The sequence below is a fragment of the Ovis aries genome, chromosome 6 (genome assembly GCF_016772045.2).
Source record: "Ovis aries strain OAR_USU_Benz2616 breed Rambouillet chromosome 6, ARS-UI_Ramb_v3.0, whole genome shotgun sequence".
Classification (NCBI taxonomy): domain Eukaryota; kingdom Metazoa; phylum Chordata; class Mammalia; order Artiodactyla; family Bovidae; genus Ovis; species Ovis aries.
Genome location: NC_056059.1, coordinates 101,308,844 through 101,318,551, shown reverse-complemented (window position 1 = coordinate 101,318,551; position 9,708 = coordinate 101,308,844). Strand labels below are relative to the sequence as shown.

The window sequence follows — 9,708 nt, the reverse complement described above, 5'->3', positions numbered from 1 at the left end:
GAAGAAAGAGACAGAGAGGGAAGAAAAAAAAAAAAAAAAAAAAACAACCCTGCCAGGAAATATACCTTAAATAATGTAGTATTTGAGCATTTAGAAATAGACCAAAAAAAAAGGGGGGGGGGGATAAAAATGAGAACCAGAGAAAGCACATCAGGATCTTAAATATAATTTAGCCCAATGCCTTCACTTTGTAAATGATGTAAGTGATGCCTAGAGAAAATATGATTTGTGCAAAGTCACTCACGAAGCTCATATGTGTCAGCTAAGAACAGTTATTGGATTTCACAACTCCCAGTTCAAGGCTTTTTCTATTACACTATTGTACCCTAGGGGAAATTGTTTACCTTTTACCTCTGCATCCTTATAGAATACCCGCATGAGCTGGCAGGGAGAAGTAATACAATGTCAGAACCACCTGTTCTCACACACAAAAAAAAACATTTCCCTCCACTTCACAGTCCTTAATACTGAACATCTCTGTCTCTAATGTCTAATTTCTTCTATATTTAGGAAATAATATTTTCCTCTGCTGATTTTCCAGAATATTTTTTATGTCTCAGGACTCGCCATTTTTCAGGGGGTCTGAAGATCCCTTAGTCCTTACAGAGGACTCCTGGAAAGGACGGAGCTGTGACAGCTGTTAGAGTTAAGTAGTTGTTACTTGGCTCTTGAATCAGAAGCACATTATCATTACCAAAAATCTCTGCTTCTAAATTGTCAAAAAAAATTTCACCATATATACAAGTTTATTTTTAAATCACTTTTGTAAAAGATCTTTTTTATGGGGACCATTTTTAGTCTTTATTGAATTTGTTACAATACTGCTTCCTTTTTTATATTTTTGGCCATGAGGCATGTGGGATCTTACCTCCCCCACCTGGGATCAAACCAACCCACTCTACATTGGAAGATGAATTCTTAACCACTGGACCACCAGGGAAGTCTGCTATTCTTGACTATGACTTTTCATATATTTTGTTAAATATAAGATAAACATCACAATAATTTTTATTTGGTACTGTGACATCACTTTTCCTACTTATATATGAGAAATTATTTTTCTTGAACTGAAGGGATGATTTCTTTATTATAACTTTTTAAAAAAGTTTCCTTTTGAAATAATTCATTCACTTACTAAACAAATATTAATTGAATATTTATAAACCTACCTCATCCTTCCCTTGTGGAATATAATAACCAACAAGCAATAGCTTTTTCAGAGAAGTGCATAATTTTCAAATAAAATCAAAGGGTTTAGATGGGAAGTAAGGCCAATTTTCTATAACGTATGTTTTTCTTCATTCCCACACATCAACCATGTGCCCAACATTTACTTACATTCTACCCATTGAGTCGTTCACTCTCAAAAACATCCATTCTAGGGTCAGATAAGCCAAAATATGAAGTGGCGAGGCTAAAATTGCTCTGGTCACTACTGATCTTTCTATTTGATGTGACTTCTTAAAATTAATGTCAAATCAACTTTACATGCTATGACTCAAAGACACAATTAACTAAATTCTGACATCATTAAAGACCATTTTCAAACTTTTACTCATTCCTTATCTCAGAAATTCACTGTTTCATTTTGATATTTCTTGTCCACTTTTAAGATTCCATTTATCTATGCTTGTCCTGGTCTTTGGCAGAAAGCAATGTAATTGTGAACAAATACTTGTGAAAGTATACTTTTTCAAATGAAAATTGGATTAGATTTTTAAAAACATTTTCCAAAGTGTTGAGTAATTAACACATACCGTATAAATCTTCCAACCTTGACAAATAAACAGTTGATATTCAGAACATGTAAATGTTGAGAGAGAGATCTTGTAAAATATACTCTGTGCTTCTTGACACAATGGTAGATACTATTTTCCCTTTGTTCTTAATTAATCTTGCTTGATTGAGCTCTAAGAAAATGAAAACCCCACAGACATTAACATCTAATCTACATTTATACCTGACACTACTATGTCAAATATAACAAGAGTTTGACACACACGTGTATTCCTTGGGTTTACTAAAATTTTTCCATATTTTTCCTTTACTTCTTAAGCTTTTACTCTTTATTTGAACATTTGGCCTTTTGGATGTTAAAGGGGCAGGAAGGAAGTGTGAGTAAAACCTTAAAAAGGAAGTAGGCTGTGAGGGGACACAGAGATTCAGATGGAATGACTGACGTCAGGGTGATTCAGGGCTGTTGAGTAGACTCAGGGGAAAAAAAAGGTGTAGAGAGAAGTCACGTATCAGCAGGTTATTTAGAACAGAAGTGGGTTGAGTCATAGACAATAGATTATAGGTACTGATTTCAGGAACCAAAGTCTCTCAAAATAGGGTAAGCAAAGAAAGAACCGGCAATTTTGGTGACCAGTGCAAGCAACAGGAAATTGGCCCTCAAACTTACTTTGTAATTCATAACCCTGTTCCTTTCTCCCCATTGAGAGGGAAGCAATTGCTGTCAATATGTGAAATTTAGCACCATCTAAAATAACACAGTGGTATACAATCATTTTAAAAAATCCTATCTCTTTATATTTAGGTCCCTTGGACATACTCCAGGTTGCCCTACTCTGGGCATGCTCTGAATTTCAGAATCCCTAGGTAAGTTTAGAGGGGAAGAATTACTGTGTTATGAAGATGGAATCTATGGAGTTGAATTCCACTGATGGGAGTAGCACTTAGAGCAGAGGTGAACTCCAGGGCAGATTGTATTAACACAGGCAAGGCCGTCAGAATTCTCGAACTCTGTCTCCTCCTCTCAATTTTCAGGTTTACAGTAAGGTTTGTACTAAAGAATCCCAGAGAGCAGTTTTGTAATAGCAGGGAAGGGAAGTGATCACGTGAACAGCTGTTAGATTATTTTGTGTTTGGGAAGAGTTTTCATAGGTGGACATTTTTAACTGTCCCAGGAGACTGATGCACATAAAAATTTCAAGCATCATCAACTCTCTTAAACTAGTTCAAGCTCCTGCTTGCTCTGTTGCCTTCTCTGTTCACAGTCCAGTCTCCTCACAGCAGCCAGAGTCACCGTTCCCCTCTTCATCTCCTCTGTTGGTTTCCATCATCTCCTGCTTTATATCATCCAACGGGTTCCCATCATCTCTCTCCTTCATTCCTTTCAGTTTCCCATTATCCTCTGGTTCACACTGTTCAATTATTTGCCATTATACCTCACTTCATCCCTACAATGGTTTCCCATTATCCCCTGGTTCACACTGTCCAAAAATTTCCCTTCATTCTCTGCTTCATCCCTACAATGATTTCAGTATGGCCAAAATCAAAGGCCCTCGGTATAAATCCAAGTGCCTAGCCACAGCCTCCTAGGCTCTTCATCGTTTTGTCCCCATTTATCTTTCCTACTTTCCTAAATTCTGTTCCATTTGTCTAGAAAGTGGCTCCCACATATCTTCACAGAACTATTCTCTTCTCAGCATTCAGAGCTCATTATAAATGTTTCCTCTCCAGAAAAAGAATATCCTGACCACTCTGGTTAACCATCCTCCCGACCACATACACACACTTTCTCTACCTCGTTTCTCTACTTTGGTTTTTCTTCATAGCACTTACCACTATCCAAAATTATCTTTGGTTCTTTTTTAGTTATTCATTCATTTAATTAGTTTAAATATGTTCACTGTATTTCTTCTAGAATAAGCTGCTATATAATGCAGGGAGCAGAGTCTGGTGCTCTGTGATGACCTAGATGGGTGGGAAGAAGGGAGGGGATATATATACACATATATATATAGTTACGTGTGTATATATATATATATATATATATATATATACATGTATGACTGATGCTATGTGTATATATATACACATGTATGACTGATTCAAGTTGCTGTTTGGAAGAAACAAACAATATATTGTGAAGCAATTATGGTTTGATTTAAAACAAATAGAATAAGTTTTATAAACTTAATTATAAAATATTATCAGAAATGTATCAGTTCAGTTCAGTTCAGTTGCTCAGTCGTGTTCGACTCTTTGCGACCCCATGAATAGCAGCACGCCAGGCCTCCCTGTCCATCACCAACTCCCGGAGTTCACTCAAACTCATGTCCATTGAGTCGGTGATGCCATCCAGCCATCTTATCCTCTGTCGTCCCCTTCTCCTCCTGCCCGCAATCCCTCCCAGCATCAGAGTCTTTTCCAATGAGTCAACTCTTCACATGAGGTGGCCAAAGTACTGGGGTTTCAGCTTTAGCATCATTCCTTCCAAAGAAATCCCAGGGCTGGTCTCCTTTAGGAAGGATTGGTTGGATCTCCTTGCAGTCCAAGGGACTCTCAAGAGTCTTCTCCAACACCACAGTTCAAAAGCATCAATTCTTCGGCGCTCAGCCTTCTTCACAGTCCAAATCTCACATCCATACATGACCACAGGAAAAACCATAGCCTTGACTAGATGGACCTTAGTCGGCAAAGTAATGTCTCTGCTTTTGAATATACTATCTAGGTTGGTCATAACTTTTCTTCCAAGGAGTAAGCATCTTTTAATTTCATGGCTACAGTCACCATCTGCAGTGATTTTGGAGCCCCAAAAAATAAAGTCTGCCACTGTTTCCACTGTTTCCCCATCTATTTTCCATGAAGTGATGGGACCGGATGCCATGATCTTCGTTTTCTGAATGTTGAGCTTTAAGCCAACTTTTTCACTCTCTTCGTTCACTTTCATCAAGAGGCTTTTGAGTTCCTCTTCACTTTCTGCCACAAGGGTGGTGTCATCTGCATATCTGAGGTTATTGATATTTCTCCCAGCAATCTTGATTCCAGCTTGTGTTTCTTCCAGTCCAGCGTTTCTCATGATGTACTCTGCATATAAATTAAATAAGCAGGGTGAGGGTGACAATATACAGCCTTGATGTACTCCTTTTCCTATTTGGAACCAGTCTGTTGTTCTATGTCCAATTCTAACTGCTGCTTCCTGACCTGCATATAGGTTTCCCAAGAGGCAGGTTAGGTGGTCTGGTATTCCCATCTCTTTCAGAATGTTCCAGTTTATTGTGATCCACACAGTTAAAGGCTTTGGCATAGTCAATAAAGCAGAAATAGATGTTTTTCTGGCGCTGTCTTGCTTTTTTGATAATCAAACAGATGTTGGCAATTTGATCTCTGGTTCCTCTGCCTTTTCTAAAATCAGCTTGAACATCTGGAAGTTCATGGTTCACATATTGCTGAAGCCTGGCTTGGAGAATTTTGAGCATTACTTTACTAGCATGTGAGATGAGTGCAATTGTGCGGTAGTTTGAGCATTCTTTGGCATTGCCTTTCTTTGGGATTGGAATGAAAATTGGACTTTTCCAATCCTGTGGCCACTGCTGAGTTTTCCAAATTTGCTGGCATATTGAGTGCAGCACTTTCACAGCATCATCTTTTAGGATTTGAAATAGCTCTACTGGAATTCCATCATCTCCACTAGCTTTGTTTGTAGTGATGCTTTCTAAGGCCCACTTGACTTCACACTCCAGGATGTCTGGCTCTAGGTGAGTGATCACACCATCGTGATTATCCAGGTCGTGAAGATCTTTTTTGTACAGTTCTTCTGTGTATTCTTGCCACCTCTTCTTAATATCTTCTGCTTCTGTTAGGTCCATACAATTTCTGTCCTTTATTGAGCCCACCTTTGCATGAAATGTTCCTTTGGTATCTCTAATTTTCTTGAAAAGATCTCTAGTCTTTCCCATTCAATTGTTTTCCTCTATTTCTTGGCATTGATCACTGAAGAAGGCTTTCTTATCTCTCCTTGCTATTCTTCAGAACTCTGCATTTAGACACTTATATCTTTTCTTTTCTCCTTTGCTTTTCGCTTCTCTTCTTTTCACAGCTATTTGTAAGGCCTCCCCAGACAGCCATTTTGCTTTTTTTTCATTTCTTTTCCATGGGGATGTTCTTGATCCCTGTCTCCTGTATGATGTCACGAACCTCCATCCATAGTTCATCAGGCACTCTATCTATCAGATCTAGGCCCTTAAATCTATTTCTCACTTCCACTGTATAATGATAAGGGATTTGAATTTGGTCATACCTGAATGGTCTAGCAGTTTTCCCTACTTTCTTCAGTTTAATTCTGAATTTGGTAATAAGGAGTTCATGATCTGAGTCACAGTCAGCTCCTGGTCTTGTTTTTGTTGACTGTGTACAGCTTCTCCATCTTTGGCTACAAAGAATATAATCAGTCTGATTTTGGTGTTGACCATCTGGTGATGTCCATGTGTAGAGTCTTCTCTTGTGTTGTTGGAAGAGGGTGTTTGCTATGACCAGTGCATTTTCTTGGCAAAACTCTATTAGTCTTTGCCCTGCTTCATTCTGCATTCCAAGGCCAAATTTGCCTGTTATTCCAGGTGTTTCTTGACTTCCTACTTTTGCATTCCAGTCCCCTATGATGAAAAGGACATCTTTTTTGGGTGTTAGTTCTGAAAGGTCTTGTAGGTCTTCATAGAACCGTTCAACTTCAGCTTCTTCAGCATTACTGGTTGGGGCATAGACTTGGATTACAGTAATATTGAACAGTTTGCCTTGGAGATGAACAGAGATCATTCTGTCGTTTTTGAGATTGCATCCAAGTACTGCATTTTGGCCTCTTTTGTTGACCATGATGGCTACTCCATTTCTTCTGAGGGATTCCTGGCCGCAGTAGTAGATATAATGGTCATCTGAGTTAAATTCACCCATTCCAGTCCATTTTAGTTCGCTGATTCCTAGAATGTCGATGTTCACTCTTGCCATCTCCTGTTTGACCATTTCCAATTTGCCTTGATTCATGGACCTGACATTCCAGGTTCGTATGCAATATTGCTCTTTACAGCATCACACTTTGCTTCTATCACCAGTCACATCCACAGCCAGGTATTGTTTTTGCTTTGGCTCCATCCCTTCATTCTTTCTGGAGTTATTTCTCCACTGATCTCCAGTAGCATATTGGGCACCTACTGACCTGGGGAGTTCCTCTTTCAGTATCCTATCATTTTGCCTTTTCCTACTGTTCATGGGGTTCTCAAGGCAAGAATACTGAAGTGGTTTGCCATTCCCTTCTCCAGTGGACCACATTCTGTCAGACCTCTCCACCATGACCTGCCCATCTTGGGCTGCCCCACGGGCATGGCTTAGTTTCATTGAGTTAGACAAGGCTGTGGTCCTAGTGTGATTAGATTGACTAGTTTTCTGTGAGTATGGTTTCAGTGTGTCTGCCCTCTGATGCCCTCTTGCAACACCTACCATCTTACTTGGGTTTCTCTTACCTTGGGCAGAAGTTACAAATAAGATCAGAAAGATAAGATTTAGGCTCTTTTAAACCTCATCATTCCCAGTGTTCAGAACAGTGTCAACTCTAAAATAAGTCTTTGATCAACAACAAGCATCTAACCTAAGTCCACAAGCATGAGGGCAAAGACTAACCCACCTTTACAACTGATGGAACCCTGAAAATCTCTTCATGGCTCAGCAGCTAGGCATCTCAGAAATAAAGAGCCCCTGTTGGACTCTAGGTATGTAACTGTACCTACACAAGGGGACTCTAAGCCCTTAAATTTTCCTAACACAAAGGCCAGAGTATACCTTTGACTTGCCAGAATATCCTTTATGGATACATGCACCAAACTAGGTATGGGATTATATTTGCTAGAAGGTCCTGAGAGCTTCCGGATATTTCCTTTGTTTCCTAAACTCTACAGTAACTGCCTTTATTTAAACAGCAGATATATCGGACAACAAATTCTATCCTTTCCAGGTGGTTTCGAGAAACTGCTCTCAGCTGCCAACTCTTCAGGAGAAGAAGCTAAATCTTTGCATTCACAACATATGTTTTCTAAATGAAAAGGGGGAAGACTAAGTAATTTTAGAGAGGTGAGCTCACAGATAATCTCATCCACCACCTCAGCCCTCCTCCACACGGATTCAGAGCTCTCCAGTGAGCTGTAAATTGGATTGCCTCCGTCTCCTGTCCTACTGCTTCCTAATTACCTGTTCTAGTGAGTCAGCCTCTGGGTCCTGGGGCTCAGATGCACTGTGGGACGATGAGACTGGCTCAACACACGCTGGGTCCAGTCACATCAGAAAGGTACTGAAAGGGAAACTTCCCTGATGGTCCAGTGGTTAAGACTCTGCCTTCCAATGTACAATGTACGGGGTGTGGGTACAGTTCCTGACTGGGGACTTAGATCCCACATGCCTCATGGCTCCGCCCCCAAAAAAACATAAAAAAGAAGTTAAATAAATAAATAAGAAGTAATATTGTAACAGATTCAATAACAAATTTTAGAAAATGGTCCACATCAAAAAATTTCTTTAAAAAAGAAACATGCTAATGTGATGGTGGGCAAACACAGGGGGAGTCTTTGTTAGGAAGAAAATGACTTTTCCCAAGCACACACACACAGCAGTTGTCCCCTAGGACACAATGATGTAGAGAAAATCCCTTGCCAAAACATTGTTGCCGCTAAATGGAAAATAGCATCATATAAAATAACTGTTGGGAAAAAAAAATGCCCTTTTCTTATGTACTAAGATTAAATATTAATCTAAATACATAGATGCCACTTATTTAGTTAATAGATCAAGGCTGCAAATGTTTTTTTTATTGCTTTCTATGGACAAGGTTTTGGGCTAAGTCATGAGGTCTCTCATCCTGGAGTCTGAAGTCAAGTCTGCCTTAGGAAACATCACTATGAACAAAGCTAGTGGAGGTGATGGAATTCCAGCTCAATTATTTCAAATCCTAAAAGATGATGAAAGTACTGTACTCAGTACGCCAGCAAATTTGGAAAACTCAGCAGTGGCCACAGGACTGGAAAAGGTCAGTTTTAATTCCAATCCCCAAAAAAGGGAATGCCAAAGAATGTTCAAACTACTGCAAAATTGCATTCATCTCACATGTTAGCAAAGTAGTGCTCAAAATCCTCCAAGCCAGGCTTCAACAGTATTAGAACCAAGAACTTCCAAATGTTCAAGCTGGTTTTAGAAAAGGCAGAGGAACCAGAGATCAAATGGCCAACATCAGTTGGATCATAGAAAAAGTAAGAGTATTAAAAAAAAAATGTACTTCTGCTTTATTGACAATGCCAAAGCCTTTGACTGTGTGGATCACAACAAACTGTAGAAAATTCTCCAACAGATGGGAATACCAGACCATCTTACCTGCCTCCTGAGAAATCTGTATGCAGGTCAAGAAACAACAGTTAGAACTGGACATGGAACAATGGACTGGTTACAAATTGGGAAAGGAGTACCTCAAGGCTGTGTATTGTCACCCTGCTTATTTAACTTACATGCAGAGTACATTATGCGAAATGCTGGACTGGATGAAGCACAAGCTGGAATCAAGATTGCCAGGAGAAACATCAATGACCTCAGATACTCAGACACCACTCTTACAGCAGAAAGTGAAGAAGAAATAAACAGCCTCTTGATGAAAGTGAAAGAGGAGACTGAAAAAGCTGGCTTAAAACTCAACATTCAGAAAACTAAGATCTTGACATCTGGTCCCATCACTTCATGGCAAATAGATGGGGAAACAATGCAAACAGTGACAGACTTTATTTTCTTGGGCTCCAAAACACTGCAAATGGTGATTCCAGCCACGAAATTAAAAGACACTTGCTCCTTGGAAGAAAAGCCATGACAAACCTAGACAGCATATTAAAAAGCAGAGACAGTCCTTTTCTGACAAAGGTCCTTCTAGTCAAAGCCATGGTTTTTCCTGTAGTCACG

The 9,708-nt window shown here is 39.4% G+C and overlaps 1 protein-coding gene across 2 annotated transcripts in view; it reads right to left on the bottom strand.

The window, feature by feature from the left end:
• Nucleotides 1-9,708, bottom strand: part of ARHGAP24 (Rho GTPase activating protein 24) — an 887,096-nt gene that overhangs the window by 222,808 nt on the left and 654,580 nt on the right. The gene's annotated exons all lie outside the window — the stretch shown is intronic.